Here is a 20140-nt window from a genome sequence, read left to right as displayed (position 1 = left end):
GAAGAATAGAAAGGCCATATTAGACTTTGCCAAAAAACATCTGAAAAAGCCAGCCCAGTTCTGGAATTTGTCAAATTACATTTGAGCCCCTGAAATAAGGGGACTTGTATGAAAATGGTTGCAATTCCTCGACATTTCATAAGATATTTTTGTTCAATCCCTTGAATTAAAGCTGAAAGTCTGCACTTCAAATGCATCTCGGTTGTTACATTTCAAATCCATTGTTGTGGCGTACAGAGCCCAAATATTCGGACCTCATTTTCCGGTCACATTTTCATCACCGATATAGCAACAAGCATAGTAAAACAAGACAAAACACAACAGACAGACAACCAGAGATTAAACGGTACAAACAAACACAGTGTGATTTCTGTGTGATTTCTACAGTGTGTTCTGAAATGACTGGCAACAAAGCTAAAAGCAATCTTAACTGATTCCATTTTTGGGTGGTTCTTCTACTGGGAACATTTTAGTTACATTACAGTTTTCAGATCTTAGATAGTGAATGGAAATGGCATCCTCAGTGGATCTGTTGTGGCGGTAGGCAAATTGGAGTCGGCCCAGTGATTTTGAGCATCTGCCTTTGATGTGGGCCATAACAGGTCTCTAAGCACCCCGTGCTAGTAGGCTTAGAAAAGATGACACGTTATATTCGTTTCCTTGTGTTCTGAGGCAATGGCAGTCTCCTTGAAGCAGGTGGGAACTGCAGCCCGTTAAGGGGACAGGTGGATGATATCCTCGAAAAGTCTGCTAGCTGGTTGGCATACATTCGGAAGGGCGCCAACCGGGCATTCCATCTTGGCTGGCGGCTTGGTGAGTGTTCACTCCCAAAGAGTGAGTGGTTGGGCGCATCCCGGACATCGGGGTCAAAGTGCGAGAAGCGTGTGATAGCTGGAGCAACGAAAGTATTGGCCGCATTGAAGCGTCCATAGAATGTGTTGCGCTCGTCTGGTAGAGGGCCATTGTGATAGCATTTAATCTCTTCCCCATCCACCGCGAGTCTGGTTTGTTGAATGCTACAGTACCGGCTTTAAGCAGATGTGCTCGTTTAAAATCTCCCACGTCAATTAAGACTGTGTACCGCTAAGAGAATGTCTGCATCGTTATTCCTAGAAACGCATCAGTGTTCTGCTTGAGGGATTCCCGCTATCTCTCCACATGAATTCACAGTGTGCGCGCGTGTGCGTTTTAAGATGTCAAAAGAGGTATCTCCGGGTGGTAATTATTGGGTTGTGTCAGAGACAAGAAGATGCACATTGATGTGTTGCAGAGCTGCAGTCCGAACTCAATCCGTCATTAAGCGCGCACACACACACACACACACACGCACAAACCACAGTCCAAACTCAGTCTTGAGGCGCTGTTAATTAGAAGACAAGTGATAGGATCTCCCACTCCTCTCTCCTTCCTTTTCTTACCCTTCTCTTCTATATCTGTTTTCTCCTCCCCCTCCCTGACTCTCTCCTTGTCTCTCCCTAATTCCTCCCATCCTTGCTGACCTGACCCACGTGACATCACAACCAATAGCTTTGACTCACTGGTCTATAGGTGAGGCTGTATGGCTTCCATGTGAATTGATGTGCATGCACAATAAACCAATGCTTTCAATGCTAATTTGATAAATTCTCAGTAGAAATAATGAATTCGCTGCCTACCTAAGTTACATGTATGCTAGCTAGTCAAACTAACATAAACTGTGGAAAACGTCCTGAAAAGGAAAGACGGCACTGCCAAATGATAACAACCAATGTAAGTATTTTTAAGCGACTTCAAACGTTGGGAGCCTGGGACATTTTACTGGCATCAGCCGTCTTGCCAAAAGGCTTTGGGAAAGCCAATCTGTGAAGGTTATTGACTAACTAGTTTTAGCCTTCAGCAAACTAGTAAAATAGCATCCAATGCAGAGTCTTGTCCCCACTAAAGCCTGGTTTATATAACCAACATTTTCCTTAAGAACTTAGTAGGGAGTCTTGTTTTTCATACCAGAGGACACCAGCTACTTCCATTTCTTTTTTTTTTTTTAAATGTGATCTTTGTGCTGCTCTTCATGATGTTGGCAGCAAACAACGTCCAGACAAGTCCTAGATAGCTAACTACTGAATAGTGCTTTTTTCTTATTATTCAGGACTGGTTAGCTGGAAGAGGCAGAAAGGAAAATTCCTATAGAATTTAAATTCGAAACAGGGATATCTAACCAGCATAGAGCTTGGTGTTACAGTCCTATGGATGTCCTGTGCCGCTAAATCAAAGAACCATTTCCAGACCCTCCAGTCAATATGACCTACAGATCTGGTGTGTGCCAGAAAACTTTCCTCCACACACGCTTTCTAATTTTCTCTTTCTGCTTTTTCTCTCCGTCACTGTCTTCTGTTGTCCTTTCTCTCCTCAACTAAACCCCTGTCCCAGTCTCTCTTATTTTTCTTGCAATCACTACCTCTTTCTTTGTGTATGTGTGTGTGTGTGTGTGTGTGTGAGTTCCAAATTCAAGTCTTGTAGATGTCATCCAGTCAACAGCCCATGTGTGTCTGATGTGTGACATTGGGCTCGCAGCATTGCACAGCCAGATAAACTGACAGCGGCGTCTTTAATCCAACTCAACATGGTAAAGTGAACCCGGCGGCATCGTTGCCATGATGACCGTCATAGAATCAATGGTGACAGCCGTTTCTGCGGCGATGACTATCATGCCCATAAAGGAAAGCTGAATTTTTATGTGCATGTGATCCAGGTCTAAGAATACACACAGGGACCCGAAAGTCCCCACAAAGGCAGTAAACCCTGAGAGATCGGCCCCCTCAAGGATTTTAAGCTTGTCCCTACTAGGAAAAATGCAATTTCCGGTACTAGGAAAAATGCAATTTTTGAGTAAAACTTACAATTGGAGTTAGTTTTACAATTGGGGTTACTTTTAGGCATAACATGTTATGGCTACATTGAGTTTTTGGCATAAAGGTTAGGTTAATGAGGTCAGGGTTGGGCAAGAGTGAGGGTTAAGTTAAAGATTAGTGGATATGAAAATGTCGGGTTTTATGGTACCCACAAGGATAGAAATTCATGCAGTCAAATTTTTTGACTGGGATAGAACCAAATGTACTTTGCTTCTGAAGGTGATGTATGTTTGACGTATGCAGAATTTACTATAGATGTTTTCCTAAATTTCAAGGTACTTGACTTTTCGATTGTTCTCTAATTATTGCTGCATTTGGGTATGGTATTTCAGAAAATATACATTTATATTTATCAAGATTAAAAAGCAAGGTTTTTTAGTATTGTTTTAATTTAGATTTATATATAAAAGAAATTCAACTGTTTGTTTATTTTCTAGTATTGAAAAACCTAGTTTCATCTTACTATATATTACTACTGGATAAAGTGGCCCAACTCAAAGCACGTTAAAATACTGACTGGGCAAGGCCAAAGTAAAGTGAGGTGAAAAGCCTCCAAAACAGAACACGCGGACGAAGCCGGAACGATACAATACACATAGGCATGGAATAGGCATACTCACTGCACAGTGACATGGAAATAATAACCAACACAGCACAGGGGAAACAGGGCCATATATATAGGCATGAAAATCAGTGAGGATGGGAAACAGGTGTGGGCAACAATATGGGGACAGTCCGGGGTGAAGGTGATTAGCCAGAACAGTGGTGCTTAGAAGGCTGGTGACATAGAACTCCGGAGACGGTGCCACGGAGGAGCACCTGCGCCGGAGGGATTCGTGACATAAAGCATACCATAATAATCACTTTATCCTACGCTTTACATGAAGCTTTACAGTATAAATTATTTCATTACGTTTTGTCAACGAATGGAAAACTGAATAAACAAAATGTGTGTGTTGCGTAACAATGTCATTTTGAAGTTTTCTTCAGGTTTTTCCCTCATTTTGACTAAGGATGATGAAGTTGGCTTTAAACCATTACTCATTAGTGAGTCTCTTTGTGTTTGGATATTCATTTTGTAGTCCTCCATTCTCCTGTGCCTCTGTGTCTTCAGCTGTTTCCATGGTCCTCATTAACTCTTGTTACTTCACTTACACTTTCTTTCAGGAAAGAGGGGGAAGAGTGGGGTGGATTGATGCATCCGATTGGTTTTCACTTTATCACGCACACCTCTCTACCTACTATTAGCCATGGCTAGCCCTGACAAGTTAAAAATAAATTCAAACTTATTAACTAAAACTTTGGACACAAACTTTACTCCAAAGCAAAATGGGAAAAACTATAACCCCATTAGTATGAAAAAAATAAATCCAGGTCTTCATGGGGGTTCAAAGTCTTTATTATGTGGGTTAAGTCTTCACTAAAATCCACCAATGAGTTTCGGCTTGCGCCAATAAACAGGGTGTAATACTGTATACAAAGGGGAGGAAAAGCAATGAAATAGTCTCAACACACACTTGTGTCTGATTGATCACAGGACATCCATATATTGGCCTGTAGGGCCTGCATACAAACAACCAGAGATGGGTCACATTATTTCTAAAGCAAAAAACAAGAGAATGTATAATGTGTGCATAATGCATAACGGTAAATTATTTAGTTTATATCTGGTAGAAATAATTAACTATTAAACAGCCCTTGTTTTTGTTGTTGACTAACAATATAATTAACATTTCATATCAAGTATGTCATCACCAGCAATGTAGCAAGACATCCACGCCGCAAGAGCGGATATGATAGTCATACCCTAAACTCATTAGCTGCAAGAAGAAGCTCACATCCACAATATAACCATAGTAACTGTCTATGCCTGGAGAAATGGCCAACTTTACCTTTGACCCTTGATCCCTACCCAAGGTACGATCTGCTTATTACAGTGCGAACCTATGGACCAATCAGGACCATTCTTACAGGAGGAATTACGAAGGACCTGTCGTTATACCCTGGCAAATTACATATACACATTACATACTTCTGTAGTTATAATTGTAAGGAAAATAATGATAATCTGTATTACGTAGATAATGTAAGCACTGCTAGCTATTCTTGACTGGCTTTTGGTCTTCTAAGTACATTTGTTTATCATAGCCAACTATATTAATTGCACTCAATAAATCGTAGTAGTCAATTTGAATGTTGAAAACACTCACCCAACGCAGACTGAAATTGGTAATTTAATGCAAAACCTATGCTTTACTGACTGGTTAGCCTGTGTGCTGGATTGTCACATAATACATGCATAATAAAGAATGCATAATAGCGTCTGGTCTATCTTGGTTTAGTTATAAAAAAGGTTTAATTAATCTGCAGCCTTTGGTTGTGTTTGAATATATCAAAACAACTGCTGATTGATTTACAAAAACATGATGCCGCAACTCCTATTGAGAAAACAGGGACACAATCAACCTGTTGGTGTGGCCGCGCACATAGTCACCAGTGTTGTCCTGGGAGAGAACACTGTGAGGGTGTTCTGGTGTAATCCTTCAAAAACACAGGGAACAGAAAAACAACACAGTATTGTTTAACCTCTTGAATTGTTAATGCTGCTTCAATATTTAATGCTCCAGTGACAGTCTACAACTGATATGATTGTTATGGTTTCTTTCAACAGCCAGACAACGCCTTGAACCATTCACAGCTCTCTCCTCTCCTTCTGACCCTCCCTTATACTCCTCCCCCTCTCCCTTTTCTCTAATTTTAATTTCAGCACCAAACTACATCTTATCTTGATAGAATACCTGGATATGAGGCCGGGTGTTTTGTAAAAGCACTTTGTGACATCTGCTGATGTAAAAAGGGCTTTATAAATATATTTGATTGAAATTGTATTGATATACTAGCAGGTTTGGGTCCAGTTATCGATTTATTGACTAATAAATTAAAATGGTGTTGTCAAATAGAAAATATACTGGGTAGGGTAGGTTACTTTTTAAATGTAATCCATTACAGTTACAAGTTACCTGTCCACATTTGTAATCCGTAATGTAACTTTTTGATTACTCAAACTCAGTAATGTAATCTGATTTACTTTTAATTACTTTTAGATTACTTTCATATTAAGAGGCATTGGAAAACCAATAGGAATAGCCTATAACCAACTGAACACCTTTTGCGGGACCAATCAATGTTAGAGTTTACATAGCTGGCAAAAAACGGAATTCACATTTTACCTATGGGTTGTGTAGGCTACAGTGCCTTTGGAAATTGGTTTCTAAACCATTGCTTTTTACTTCTATATGATTGGGCTACATCTCTACATTACACGCTAAAGGTCTGTCAGATATTCAGTCATTCCAAGTAATCCAATAAACCTTTATCTTCCAGAATCTGACTTTATCTGAACATAACCCAAAACTTAATGATGCTTAAACCTGTTCTGTTATTTGTGTTTTATTCATGTTTTTAATTACTTCAAAACACTGTTGAAAAATAAATGGCAATTACTCGAAAAGGGTATTGACATTGTTGTATATAAAAATTCAGATATCTGTAGCTTTTCACGCATAAACTAAATCTGCAGTAGTCTGATGATTTGCTCCACAATCAACATTGTCAAAATGTTGCAGAAACCCCTGGCACGTGAATGCACGTTTGCAATCCTGAACACCCGCATAGAAATACGATTAACCGGGCAAACGTAATCTGCGATTATCATGGCCACCAGTGATGGATTTTCAAAACGCAAATGAAAGAAATAAACTGTGATTATAAACCTGCACTCTTAACTTAAAGTAAATGACGTCAGCAGCCAATGATTACCATTGAACACAACTTTCAGAGATGCAAAGCAAGCAGAATCACGGGGCCTACCTGTATGGACGGAGTTGATGTCAAATGCAAAGTATCATCCTTTGGCAGAGTGTTTCCCAACACACCTTTTCTCCTCAAATGTCATGGTAAAATCCATATTTTTTATCTTGAAGGCAGCGCCATGTTACAGCTATCTAACAAATAGTTGCCTAATCTATTAAACAATTCCTGTAATAGGTGCAACAATTCCTGGCTGTGTTGTTCGGTGCATTTGCCAAATAAAACTTGAAACTTGAAAAAGATATAACACCAGTTAGGCCTATTGCCTATCATTGTTCTGAGAATTAGGTGTCGAGTAGATAACTAACTAATATTAGCAGAGTCATATAACATTTTATCGAAGATATACAGCCATCCAACCAACCAAAACTGGAGAAATGTTAACTAGTGCTTCCTCGGTCACTAAACTGGTTATGCGCGTCCACCTTTGCGCGCATGATTATCACACACACAACTGAGGCAAGCATTCATATTTTGGTTCAAATAAGTATGTTTTTATAACACTAAATAATAAACTCAAACATACGTGTCATAATTATTTCGGGTACCTATTATTTTTCATTTGAGGTAATCCAAAAGTAATCATAAATTTTTTCAAAAGTATCTGTAATCCAATGACACATTTTTGTTGGTAACGTAACTGATTACAGATACTGTTTTTTTTTTATCCGTTACTCACCAACTCTGAAAATATATTAATAATAAATATAACAACAAATCATATATGTAAATATATGAAGCGTGGCTAGAGTCATGTAAAAAAAAGTCAGTGTTTAATTTTATTTGATTATTATTATTCAGTGCTTTTAGGTAACCCATTATTTAGTGTCCACAAAAAATATATGAAACTAAAAAATAAAACATTTACCCCGACCCCCTAACATAAAAAGACTGTTAACCTAAATAAAAAACGAATAAAACAGGCAGAGCTACACAAAGGACACCACAATCAGCACAAATAGTGCACTTCCATTACAAACAGAATACAAGTATTTGTTCACCCTATCAAAATATAACAATGACAGCACCGCAGGGTGGCCTAGTGGATAAAGGAAGGCGGTTCACCCAAGTTGCACCCAGGTTGTTGGTGTGAATAAGATTGTAAATGTACCTAGATTTCTTTGTCTTAAAAGTGTGTGGTTCAGGGCCAAAGTAACAATTGGGGTTGGTGTTTGATTGACGGGTTAGGCATTAGGGACATCGGTTAAGTTCAGGCATCAATGTTAAGTCATTAAGGTTAAGGTCAGGGTTGGGTTGAGGTTAGGTTGAAAAGGATTACATTTTATGCTAGTTTAACCTTAATTTTGTCTTTTCATTTATAAGATATTGTGTGTGTTTTGTAGTTTACGGTTAAAGTTAGGGTTAGGGCAAATGTTTAGGATTAGTTAGACCAGGATTTTTTAGGGGCAATCAACCTTGGTCCCTTAGATTTAGAAATCTAAGTAAATGGGGATGTGTGTGTGTGTGTTCGGCACACTTTTGTGTGTCACATCATATGATGACCCACCCAGGTGATGTTAAGTTGGTATTGATTGTGCTATTGACAGTTGTGCTGCAAGTGTGTGTGAGACGTGTATTGCTGATCTCATTACTATATTGATTAACCTTCTGATATACCAATAGAACACGTTTGCTCTGTTGAGCCGCTGTTGACAAAGCCATCAAACCACCAGCTGTCACTACAGTATATCACTTTTATAACACCATTATCTGGTGACTTTTAAATGCTGTGCACACACCATTGACTTCGTCATAGTGTGTGTGTGTGTGTGTGTGTGTGTCTGTGTCTGTGTCCGACTGTGTGTATTCCCACAAGTGTGTACAGTATCAGTAAAAATTTGGATAAACCTACTTATACAAAGGTATTTCTTTATTTTCACACATTTATTACTTTTTTCAACATTGTAGAATAACAGTGAGGACATAAAAGCTATGAATGAACACATGGATGTATGTGTGTTGGAATACTGAAGAACCCCCATGTACATTGATAATCCTGTGATGGTCTGTGTAACAGAGATCTAGAATCCTATCTGACACTATGACAGTAGTCTGAGGATTGTACGTATCAAGTCAAGCAATACGATCTTCACATTCATCATATCAAATAGACTATTTCCTGCTGTGCCAATTTGCATCACCTCTTCATGACCCAAATACACTGTAATTCAAACAGAAAGCACGAAGAGAGAAAGAGAGAGAGAGAGAGAAAAGACAGTTGGAGAGTGAAAGAGAGAAATACAAATAAATTGTTATCCTACAACAAACGATGTAGGATAGCAATTTTTGTTATTCATATGTTGCATCCGTAGGATAACATGATGTTCATATGTTGCACCTCCATCACTCGTTTCTATGGTTACTAACATTCTATACATGCCACAGCTATATTGATCACCAGAAATGTACTGCGGCTAATGTCTTTAAAAGGGGATGGTTACCATTTCCTTTATATAGCACTTGGAAATACAAAAACTTTGTTAATTGGGCTAATATTTATTTAAAAACAACTATGTCATCATCATGCTATTATCATATATACACTATATGGCCAAAAGTATGTGGACGCCCCTACTATTTATTCAGTTCAGGTGTTTCAACCAACACCCATTGCTCACAGGTGCATAAAATCCAGCACATATAGCCATAAAATCTCCATAGACATACATTGGCAGTACGATGGGTCGTACTGAAGAGCTCAGTGACTTCAAACCTGGCACTGTCATAGGATGCCACCTTTTCAGTCAGTTTATGAAATTTCTGCTCTAGTAGAACTGGCCCGGTCAACTGTATGTGCTATAGTTGTGAAGTGGGAGCGTCTAGGAGCAACAACAGCCCAGCCACGACGCGGTAAACCACGCCAACTCACAGAGCGGGGCCACTGAAGGATGAAATGCATAGCGCGTAAAAATGCCTATCATCTGTTGTATCACTCAGCACAGAGTTCCCAACTGCCCCTGGAAGCAACATCAGCACAAGAACCGCAAGCCTCACATACGCAAGCCTCACATCATTAACATGCGCATTGCCAAGCGTCGGCCGGAGTGGTGTAAAGCACTGGACTCTGGACTCAGGGGCAGTGGAAGCGTGTTCTCTGGAGTGATGAATCACGCTTCACCATCAGGCACTCTGATGGACAAATCTGGGTGTGGTGGATGCCGGGAGAACGCTAGGCTACCTACTGGAGTGCCTAGTGCCTACTGTAATGTTTGACAGTATTGCAGTCATGAGCTTTCAAATTCTGTTAAGAATGGCTAGCCATGCTAACTTTAGCTAGCAAAAATTCAGTAGTAATTACTTACCTTCTTTAGAGGTGGTATCATGTTTTCAAGCCTTAGTAATACACTTTAGAACATTTGTTTATCAACTCCCATTGATGAAGGATTAAGTAGAACTTTCAGTCGGTCATCAGCCCCAAAGGGAATGTTCAAAATAGTAGTGTGACCACCTGTGAAATCTATGAGTAGTGGAGATCATTTAAACTTAGATTTATAAGAGTGGGCTGGTGAGGTATGTTTTACTTCCCCTCAAAACTATTTTATTACCTTCCACAGGGCAGATGGAATTGCCTCACGGGCCTTAGACACTGATAGTCCCATCCATCAAATTACAAAGTGTCACACAGTGGAAAAGATTCAGGAATTTGGTATAGTTCTGACCTAACCCACTCTAATAAAGTAAGCAAAACAGGAACATTTCACATCTGGTTAGAAATTAATAATGACATTATTTTCAACAGAGAAATGTCCCCACATAGAATCTGCATATCTTAATTAAGACTTCTTCTTGATTCTGGAGAGAGATCAATCATTCCCAGACCCAAGGACATGTACCAGTCTCTGGTGACGTCAATGAAAATGGGTCGCAGCTCCGGCAGTTTTGTGGCACACTGGCCCTGTACATAATCAATGGTAGAGTTCGAGGAGGATTAGCCCGAGCCGCCCGAGCCTGAGGAGGATTGGCCCGAGCCCGAGGAGGATTGGCCTGAGCCTGAGGAGGATTGGCCGCCACCGCCCTCTCCTGTTCCGGCCGCAGCGGTGCCCTCTACTGCCCAGGTGCCGCCACCCCGCATCGCGGCACCCTCCTCTCCTGTCCCGGCCTCAGCGGCGCCCTCCTCTCCTGTCCCGGCCGCAGCGGCGCCCTCCTCTCCTGTCCCGGCCGCAGCGGCGCCCTCCTCTCCTTTCCCGGTCGCAGCGGCGCCCTCCTCTCCAGTCCTGGTCTCGATGGCGCTCTCTGCTGTCCCTGCCGCTCCGCCGGCTCTCCTGGCCCCTGACCCTGTCCCGACTTCTGGCGCTCCGCCGGCTCTTGACTATATGCCGGCCCCCCCGGCTCTTGAACCTCCCCCGGCTTCGGGCCCTTCGCCGGCTCCTGCACCTCTCCCGACTCCTGAACCTCCACCAGCTCCCCCGGCATCTGGCCCTCCGCCGGCTCCTGTCCCTCCGCCGGCTCCTGCTCCTCCGTCGGCTCCTGACTATCCGCCGGCCCCCCTGGCTCTTGAACCTCCCCCGGCTTCGGGCGCTTCACCGGCTCCTGCACCTCTCCCGACTCCTGAACCTCCACCAGCTCCCACGGCATCTGGCCCTCCGCCGGCTCCGGCTCCTCCGCCGGCTCCTGTCCCTCCCCCGGCTCCTGACCCTCCGCCGGCTCCTGACCCTCCGCCGGCTCCTGCTCTTCCGCCGGCTCCTGCTCTCCCTGCTCCCAACCCGCCGCCGGCTCCACCGGTTCCCGACACCCCGCCGGCTCTCCCTGCTCCGGCTCCTGGTTCTTCACGGGTCCCTGGTTCCCGTCCCGGGGCTGAGCCTCCGCCTTGGTGCCCGGCCGTCCTCCCCTTTGGTTGCTTTGGCGCGTCCGGGTGTCCGTGCATTTGGGTACTGTTACGGTCCCTGCCTGAGGGGACCATTCCACTTCGTGTTTTCTGTGTGTCCTTGTCTTGTCCTTGTATGGTCTTTCCTGTTCTTGTTTCAGTTAATCGGTATATTCATTGTCCTTGTGTGCCTGTCGTATGTTGTGTATTCCTGAACTCCTGAACTCCTGAACTCCTGAACTCCTGAACTCCTGAATATTATTAAAAGTACCCAAACTTCTGCGCCTGCCTCCGTCTCCATTTCTAAAACGTGACACTAGACAGCCAAATAAATCGCTGAAATGGAACTTGGAGCCCAACAATTGTCCAGGTGATGCTTTGACGGCATCTGGGAACAATCAGTCCTGTATTCTCAGGACTGATTGAATAAAATGTTTCTGCCTCTTCAGGTTGTGCACCGGTCAAAAGTGATATTTCTGGTGTTTACGTCTCGTATTAAGCCACAACTGTGCCCTAACTGGTGAGTAGCAGCAGGGAAGCCCTATGACAGATGGAAATAGGCCAGCGTAACTCCCCTTAGGCGCCAGCAAAGCTAGCTGAGTTTGCCAGGTAAGTGTGCATCCCTTTGGAATTTCTTGATTCCAAAGGGATCTATCACTTGTTATTAGTAAAGATTACTTTTATTCAAAGCAGAGGATTTATCCTGACTTGTCTGTTCCTTCCTTTTTTGTGGGTTGACTGCTTAACCAGTAAAAACATTTTTCACACAAATCTTTATTGTGGAACAGCAAGTATATTGTAGCTGTAAGAAATAGGTCATTATTCTTTTCAAACTGGCATAAGACAGTTGATGTCCTTGCATGGCTTTCTGATTCCCTTTAGAGAATGTAACATGGTTTTGAAGTAATACTCCCTAATGGTCTAATCCACTTCATGAATTATCATTCTAGCTTTGGAGGTACCTTCAAATACTTTCCTAAACTTACTTTGCAAGGTGTTTACTTGAGAATCAAGTTTATTTTTTCACATGAGCTGCCTTGCAAATATATATTGCAAACTGCTAAAGTGCACAGGTGTGGATTTACAATATATGAACATAAACAATGCAAGGTTTCAAAGTATAAGTGTTTGACTTCACTTCCTTTACTTGCCCACTTACAATATATTAACATAAGTATAGGCAAACATACTTTGGCCTTTATCATGACCAAAATGTATTAATTACACTACCAAAGCACAAACATCTCTACTTTCTCTCCCTGCATTGCAGCCTGTCTTAGCACCACTGTGTTTCTTATCCTTGTCTGTCTCTCTACTCTCTGTAAAGAAACCTACGTTTTAAAATATGCTGTTTTTATTATTTCATTGCACTTATTTCATTTACAGGTTAATTATATGCAGGAATTAATCAAGTTCCTTATGTCAAGAGTCTCTGAAGTGTCTTTAATTCGCTAGTTGCCAGCGCCGGCCTGGGCCAGAGATTTGAACTCACCCTATTTTTGAGGTAAGTTGGTTTGATTAACGCCCGTTTGAGAATTGCACGCAGGTAGGTAGAGTTGGCTATTGGATATAGTGCTGAATGGATGCGCTGCTTGAAAGGCAACGCTGGAGTGCGCAGGAGAACATGCGCTGGCGTGCGCTTGACTCTAAATTACAAACGTTCGCGAAAACGCTGGTGTGATGCTGGGCCGGATTATGTGATTAGAATCTAGACCAATAATGTTAACGTTCTTAGAATTTAACAATGGTGGGAACGCAACAGAAAGTGTTATGTAGATGAACAATAAATGACTATTATGTAGATGAAAAAGTGAATGCCATTTCACTAATAAAATTATGTGTAATTGTCATTTACTTGTGTTTACCCTCCATTACATCACTACCTACAGCTCATCTTCAAATAATTGCTTATGTTAATAATTTGGTTTAACTGCAATTTTATGAATATGAAGACATTGGACCTCAGAGTGATACAAACACCTGGGTTTAAATGTAATAAACAAGGCATTAGACAACAACAGAGAATAAATAAAAAACAATAAAAGAGCAGGAAATCATCAGCCATTTTAGAGCAATAGGCTGATACCAACTATACAGTTTTTATAGCCACTAACAATCACTGGCCATTACATCAGTTCATTCCTATCTAAAACCATTCATCCAGTATCTGTCCAGATCCTTCAGAGTTTTCTCACTTGTGGACACTCCTCTTGATCTCACCCCAAACAATTTCAATGGGGTTTGGGTCAGGGGACTGAGGTGGCAATTTCAAAAGCTTGATTCTGTGGACCATTTTCATGTGCTACTGGAGGAGTATTTTAGATAATTTACTGCTGTAAAATCAAACAACCCAGTTTTTGCCTCCAGATACAGGCAGACATGTTTTGCTCTAAAATCTCCCAACACTTGACAGAGTGATGATGCCAGTTGATTTAAACATAGTTAATTATTGCCCTAATAGTTGAGATGGGTATTTTCAGATGTGTAGCTATTTTGTAAAGCCATTGGCTAATTAGTGAAGGTGGTGTTGATGGATGACTGAGGTTGGCATGTGTGTCACCTCATACTCGTGAGAAACAGGAGTTTCTTAGGAGGATGAACATCAGTCCCAAATGACTAGGATGAGCTGGGGGGGAAAAAATTTATATAAATGGGAAGATACTTCTAAGATTTGTATTTCTCCTTTATATATTCAATATTAATTAATTTGTATGTACTGTAATAAAAATACTACAGAGCAAATGTAAAAGCTTCATAAAACAATGGTTGCTCTGTCACACTGCTCTGCAGCAAATATGTAAACTTTAATCCAATAGATAGTAAAAGTACAATTTTCATTTGTTACTTCTGGAATTATACAAAATGACTTAATATTTTAAGGGTAACACAGCACTAGCACTTTCAATACATATGTTTACATTATGCCGATACTCGATACTATCTACCCTTTAAGCACAGATTCAGAGTGGATGGGGATAAATCATTGCACTAGAATAAGTACTTATGTAAAGAACGTCCTCCTGTGTTCCTCGTGATGGGACTCTTACCCTTGCTCTGGCTGAAGGAGCGCCCACTAAGCAGGATAGGTCTGTGGGATGCTGATGATCTCACCCCTTGGCTGTTTTCCAGTGCGCCACCAACAGCCTCTGGCTAAAGTGAGAGGGAAAGAGAGAGAGATAGAGAGAGACAGGGAGAGAGAGGAAGAGAACAAAAAGGGGAGAATAAGGGAAAGAGAGAGACTATGAGAGAATTGCAGGGGATTGAGAGCACGAGAAAGAAAGTGGGAGAGGGGGCAATAGTGAGAGAATGACTGGATAGAGAGAGAAAATTAGCTCTCTCCTAGAAGTCTATGTTAGAAATTCTCATTGTCATGCTTCCCTGGTTCTAGAATAGAGCTAGGTAACAAGGGACAGGGGTCTGGGGACCTGCTAGTTATACAGCAGACACACACGCACACACATCTACATGTACACCCGCTTGTTTAGACCGACCTGCTCTCCAGAGAGTTTAGAGGACTTGAGGCTGTGCAAATTCAATAGACACTCCAACAGTCAATATACCTGATACATATTTATGTTGATAATGGGGGAATATGAAAATATGTGCATATTTGTGAAAAGTTCAAGCTGTTACCATCATTATGTTTGAACCAGGAGGATTGTTGTTGCCATGAGAGAAAGTCAACACATTGAATTGGACTTATATATTTTAGACAAACAATTGCTGTTTGCTGCTAAAGTCTTACAGGAATTAGGTGTACATGGCCTCCCAGACAGTGGACCGGTCCAAGGCGATCTTTTGTAACACCAAGTTGACCATCACCGTCTAAGTTTGAGCATTGGCTGTTCCTTAGCAGATGAATGGAGGGGATGCTCAACATGCAATCCTAAGTAGCTCTGGGAGGGGGGAGGCATTGTCAGAAGGTACACTGCCGAGCCTCATCTTGCCCTTATGACTCCCTCAGAGGGCCTCCTAAAAGGCCTGTGGCCTCCAGCATTGTCGGAATCTTAGTTATAAAAAGAATCGGACTGTTCTGTAGCTGTTATTTATTAGCTTGGTCTCACACCCAAAGAAATCACATGAAACTACTAACCTTCAGAGAGATAAACAAACTTTTTATAAACAAACTTTTTTTTCTGTATTTTCCTAGAGAGCCAATCATTTTGGAAGGCACTCTATATATTTTTTCACCCTAAAAGATCTATTCAACCCATAAAAAACCCATTGTTGCATAAAAAAGATATGCAACAATTTTCTAAAATATAAAGTGAGAATGTATTGATAGAATTTGTCTTTAAATTTCTTGACAGTGATTACAGCTGTGAATGACTTGGTATAATTCTCTGCCAATTTGGCATTTTCTTCAAGCAGATTTTCATCAGAATAAAGACTGGACCATTCAGGAAAACAAAACACCTCTTGGGATTGGGAAGGCATTCTGGTGTGTCTTTGGCATAAACACTGGCCCATATTTCTGCATTTACTTCATCCCAGGATTAGGTTCTTTTTAGACTTATGCAGGTTTTGTTATTTACTTATAGGATTTTCTCCTTTCATATGTCTTTTGATCTTAACAAACTTCATATTTCCTGCCAGTGCCAAACAAGATGCTGTAACCAGAAAACGTAAAGTGAACATCAGCAACACATTCACTCCATATTACTGGCTTGTATGATAGAGTTAATTAGGAATAAGTGAAATCAATACCAAATGTTTTATTAGATGGTTCTTTGCCCTGAAGTTGGGCAAGACAATACTGTAGTCCAAGTATAGGCAAAACAAAGACATACGTTAAAGTGGATATAGAAATTCCCTATAGTAGAAATGTAATAGTTTTTCTTCCACATTTTGCCGCAGGGTTTTGTAGGATTTATTGGAAGAATAGGAAAAGTAGCCCATCCAAGTGACATCCTTCCTATCTACTAGGCTGGTAATTGGGGGATTTTTTATTAGTTTTGTTTGTAAAATGTGGAATGTTTTGCCACTTTCTAGGTTAACATAATTTTACACCAGCAAATGTGACTTTCACTATCCACTGTGATGCTTTATAATTGTAATGCCCACTTAAGTAAAAGCTGTGCACCTCGGTGAAGGCAGAGTCCTGTGTGTGTTTGGTACACTTGGTAGTGTTTGGAACTCTGGTGGAGTGATCCATGTAATAGGAAGCAGAATGGCTTGGCAAGATGGGCATCGGTGGACATTCAACTCTCTCGAGCCTTATGGAAGTTGCTGTGATGTGGCAAGGCCATAAGCGAAGAATTAAACTTCACAGAAATGTTAGTGGAGAAACATTTGAAATGATGAAAAAGGTCATTAAAAATGTGTCCTGTGCGAGTACGAGTACAAGGGACAACATTATGGTTAAGGTGGGAAGGAGATCAGGCTGGCAATATTCTAACTGCACACCATCTATGGTCAGTTGGGGTTTGTCATATTTTTAATAGCTAAACATACTTCCTTATAAGGTCATTGTGTGTCCAAGACTGGAAACATAATGTCAGGGATTGCTAAATATAATGGGATGTTGTTACTTAGAGGACATTAAGCAACGGACCTTTCAATTCAGACATACAAGCATGCCTGCATGCCGACACACACACACAGACACACACACACACACATACGCACACACACACCCTACCTCTATGCAACCCCTATCATGTCTCAGAATAAAATAACCAATATATCATCAAAAGGAACGTTGTGTACTGTAGTCAGACAGATTCGGCCAGCCAGATTCAGTCAACCAGATTCTCTCTTTAAAGGGATGCTCATTTTTATTTCTTGAATATTGTCATCTGAGGTACTGTCAGTAATGAGAGTAGATAATATTTCTTGTTCGAATGGGCGACCATTGAATGGTATAATTACCGATAAACGCAGAACCATTTATTGGTATAATTATAGAATGACATAGATTACCAACCCGATCTCATAGACTAGATATAGTGTAGCATGCATAACGATCTGGGTCACCATGTTTCCATGCAGACTCTGTCTCCATCAGCTGTGAGTTCAAATCCAGGGAGAGAGGAACCGAAAAGTTACAGACAGAGAAGTCCAACTTTGACTTGATTGTCATTCCATACTGATATGTGCTGTTTCTAATTGCCCTGTGTTACATGGAAACACTACCTTGAACATCAAGGCTAATGTAAGGTATCTTACTAAATATACTTGACTTGTGTGTCAATCAATTTTTAATATATTATGTGCCATCTCCCGTTTTGACCAAGTTTTAGATGACATATGATTGATCTCTTGTGTTACTGTGTGAGATATAAACACAATTCGTCACAACAATTTCGTCTGATTGGCAAACTCACTTGAAACAGTGATGCTGTTGGCTACTCATGCCTATCTTCAGCTTTTAAATTCCAGCGTCCAGACAGGATTACAATTATGATCAATGAAATACATGAATAAGCTAAACTGTAATGGCATTCAGGGATGGTCATTAGTACCACAACAGTTGTAGTCAGAATGGATTTATTTAGACTGTACTTGTGTAATGTAATTACTTACATATTTAGTAGCGTTTGGGGAAATCAAGATTATTATTTGGCTATTAATAGTGGTGATGGTAGAATTAAATGTACCCCAGATGCAGCTGATCTGTGAGGCAGTAACTCTACCTGGGCCAATCAGAAGCTGTCAAGGAACAACTTTAAAGTAGATATATCAGCCTAGCAATTGTTCATACTTACTAGGTATTTTGATCATTTCAATCCAACGTTTTTAAAGAAGAAGCAAGTTATCAGAGTGTAGATTTTTTTATACTGTTGAGTCTTGTTTTAGATGCAGGATGAGTCACTAGAATGTTTTCTCAATCTGTCATCAGAAAGGAGGAAAGTCAAAGTCCTGTATGTGTGTGCGTGTGTGTGTGCGTTGTGTGTGTGTGTGCGTGTGTGTGTGTGTTGTGTATGTGTGTGCGTGCGTTGTGTATGTGTGTGCGTGTTGAGAAAAGAACATTCACTCTTTCCGGCGTTGATGGTCACTTCTGCTCTGTATCACTAATGCAGACAAACATTGTGTGTGTGTGTGTGTGTTGTGTATTGATGCATGTGTGTGCGTGTGTGTGTACGTTGTGTATTTGTGTGTGTGTGCGTGCATGTGTGTCCTCTGTATTGTGTGATAGTGAGAGACATACAGTAGGCTTCAAAGTGGCAGCAGGGAACTGAAAGTGTCAGATATGATAACTGTAGGTTTGTCTCACAGAATCACATCATAGCATACAAAGACGCACTCACAGACTTACCACATCTGGAACAGACAGGCAGATCTCTCCTGAATTACTTTCACTAAACGACTAGAGTTTCCTGTAGGATACGGTAGAATTTACTGTAGAATTTGAAACATCTGTTGACATCAATACGGTCTCCAATATAAATTGTTCTATAGAATTATTGCTCTACAAACAATTCTCAGTGCACTGAACAGTGCAGACTATGCTGAGAAACAGAATCAATAAATATTTTGGTTCTGTATGTCAGTGGCCAGGAATGGTGATTATGTCCTAATATCAGGGTATGGTTTGACTTGCAGTCTGTATTGTTGGGTATTGGAAGGACCAAGGTCAGCCAATAGGGAATATCATTATGCTCTTGGGCAAAATTGAAATGTTTTAGTGTTTTTTGACGGTGGGGTCTCTGGTCCCTGGTATTGAAATGATAATATACTGGGAGAGAAGGGTGTCTCTGTGGACCTTGTAGGTGCAGTTACTTGCTGTATGTTAAGTAGTGTGAGAACATGTGTTTTACTTGCTGTTGGTCTGCCCGCATCCACGCCCCACTGAACATCCAGCAGGCGTCATCCTTCAAGCTCCAGGAAGATCTCCCTGAGCCAAGAAGCCCCAGCAGAAGCAACTGGTCCGACAATATCGCCTTACCCTATGAATAGCTTCAAGTAGAACTACAGCACACTTCACATTTATCACATTTTTATATAAATAATTTATATAAAAATGTGATAAATGTGTTGAATGTTCAAATGTATGTTAGCTGTGGGTGTGCTCCCTTTCACGCCATTCGACATCTGCCCTTGAAAAATCCCTTTGGGCCATGGGATAAGATGTTTTTAAAAATATACCACAGATCTTTTTTCTATGTCAATCTGTCCAGTGAGAGCTCTGTTCAATACTGTATTGATGTTTTAAGATGACTGACTGATGTACAGTACAGTGCCCTCCAGAAGTGTTGGGAAAGTAAAGTCAAAATTATTATTTTTGCTTTACACTCAAGGCCTATACAAACACTATTAAAAGATGAAGTACTGAAAATCACCTGTTATTTCTAGTTCTTTCACCACATGTTTTACCAACTAAGAATGACAGCAATTTCAAAATTCCATCCCCCCATTTTATGCATTTTATTTCATCCCCCCATTTTTATTGGGATTTAACTTAAAGCAAATGTAAGAAGTATAAAAGCTGGTATTTCCCTGGCATCCACATCCATTGCGTGCAATAACAGCAGTGAGTTTGTGACCCATTGACCTTACCAAACTCTTGATATTATCCTTTGAGATGCTTTACCTAGCATTTACTGCCGTTGTTTGTTTTGAGCAGTTTCTGACTCAG

The sequence above is a fragment of the Esox lucius genome, chromosome 10 (genome assembly GCF_011004845.1).
Source record: "Esox lucius isolate fEsoLuc1 chromosome 10, fEsoLuc1.pri, whole genome shotgun sequence".
Taxonomy (NCBI): Eukaryota; Metazoa; Chordata; class Actinopteri; order Esociformes; family Esocidae; genus Esox; species Esox lucius.
This window is presented reverse-complemented; position numbering follows the sequence as displayed.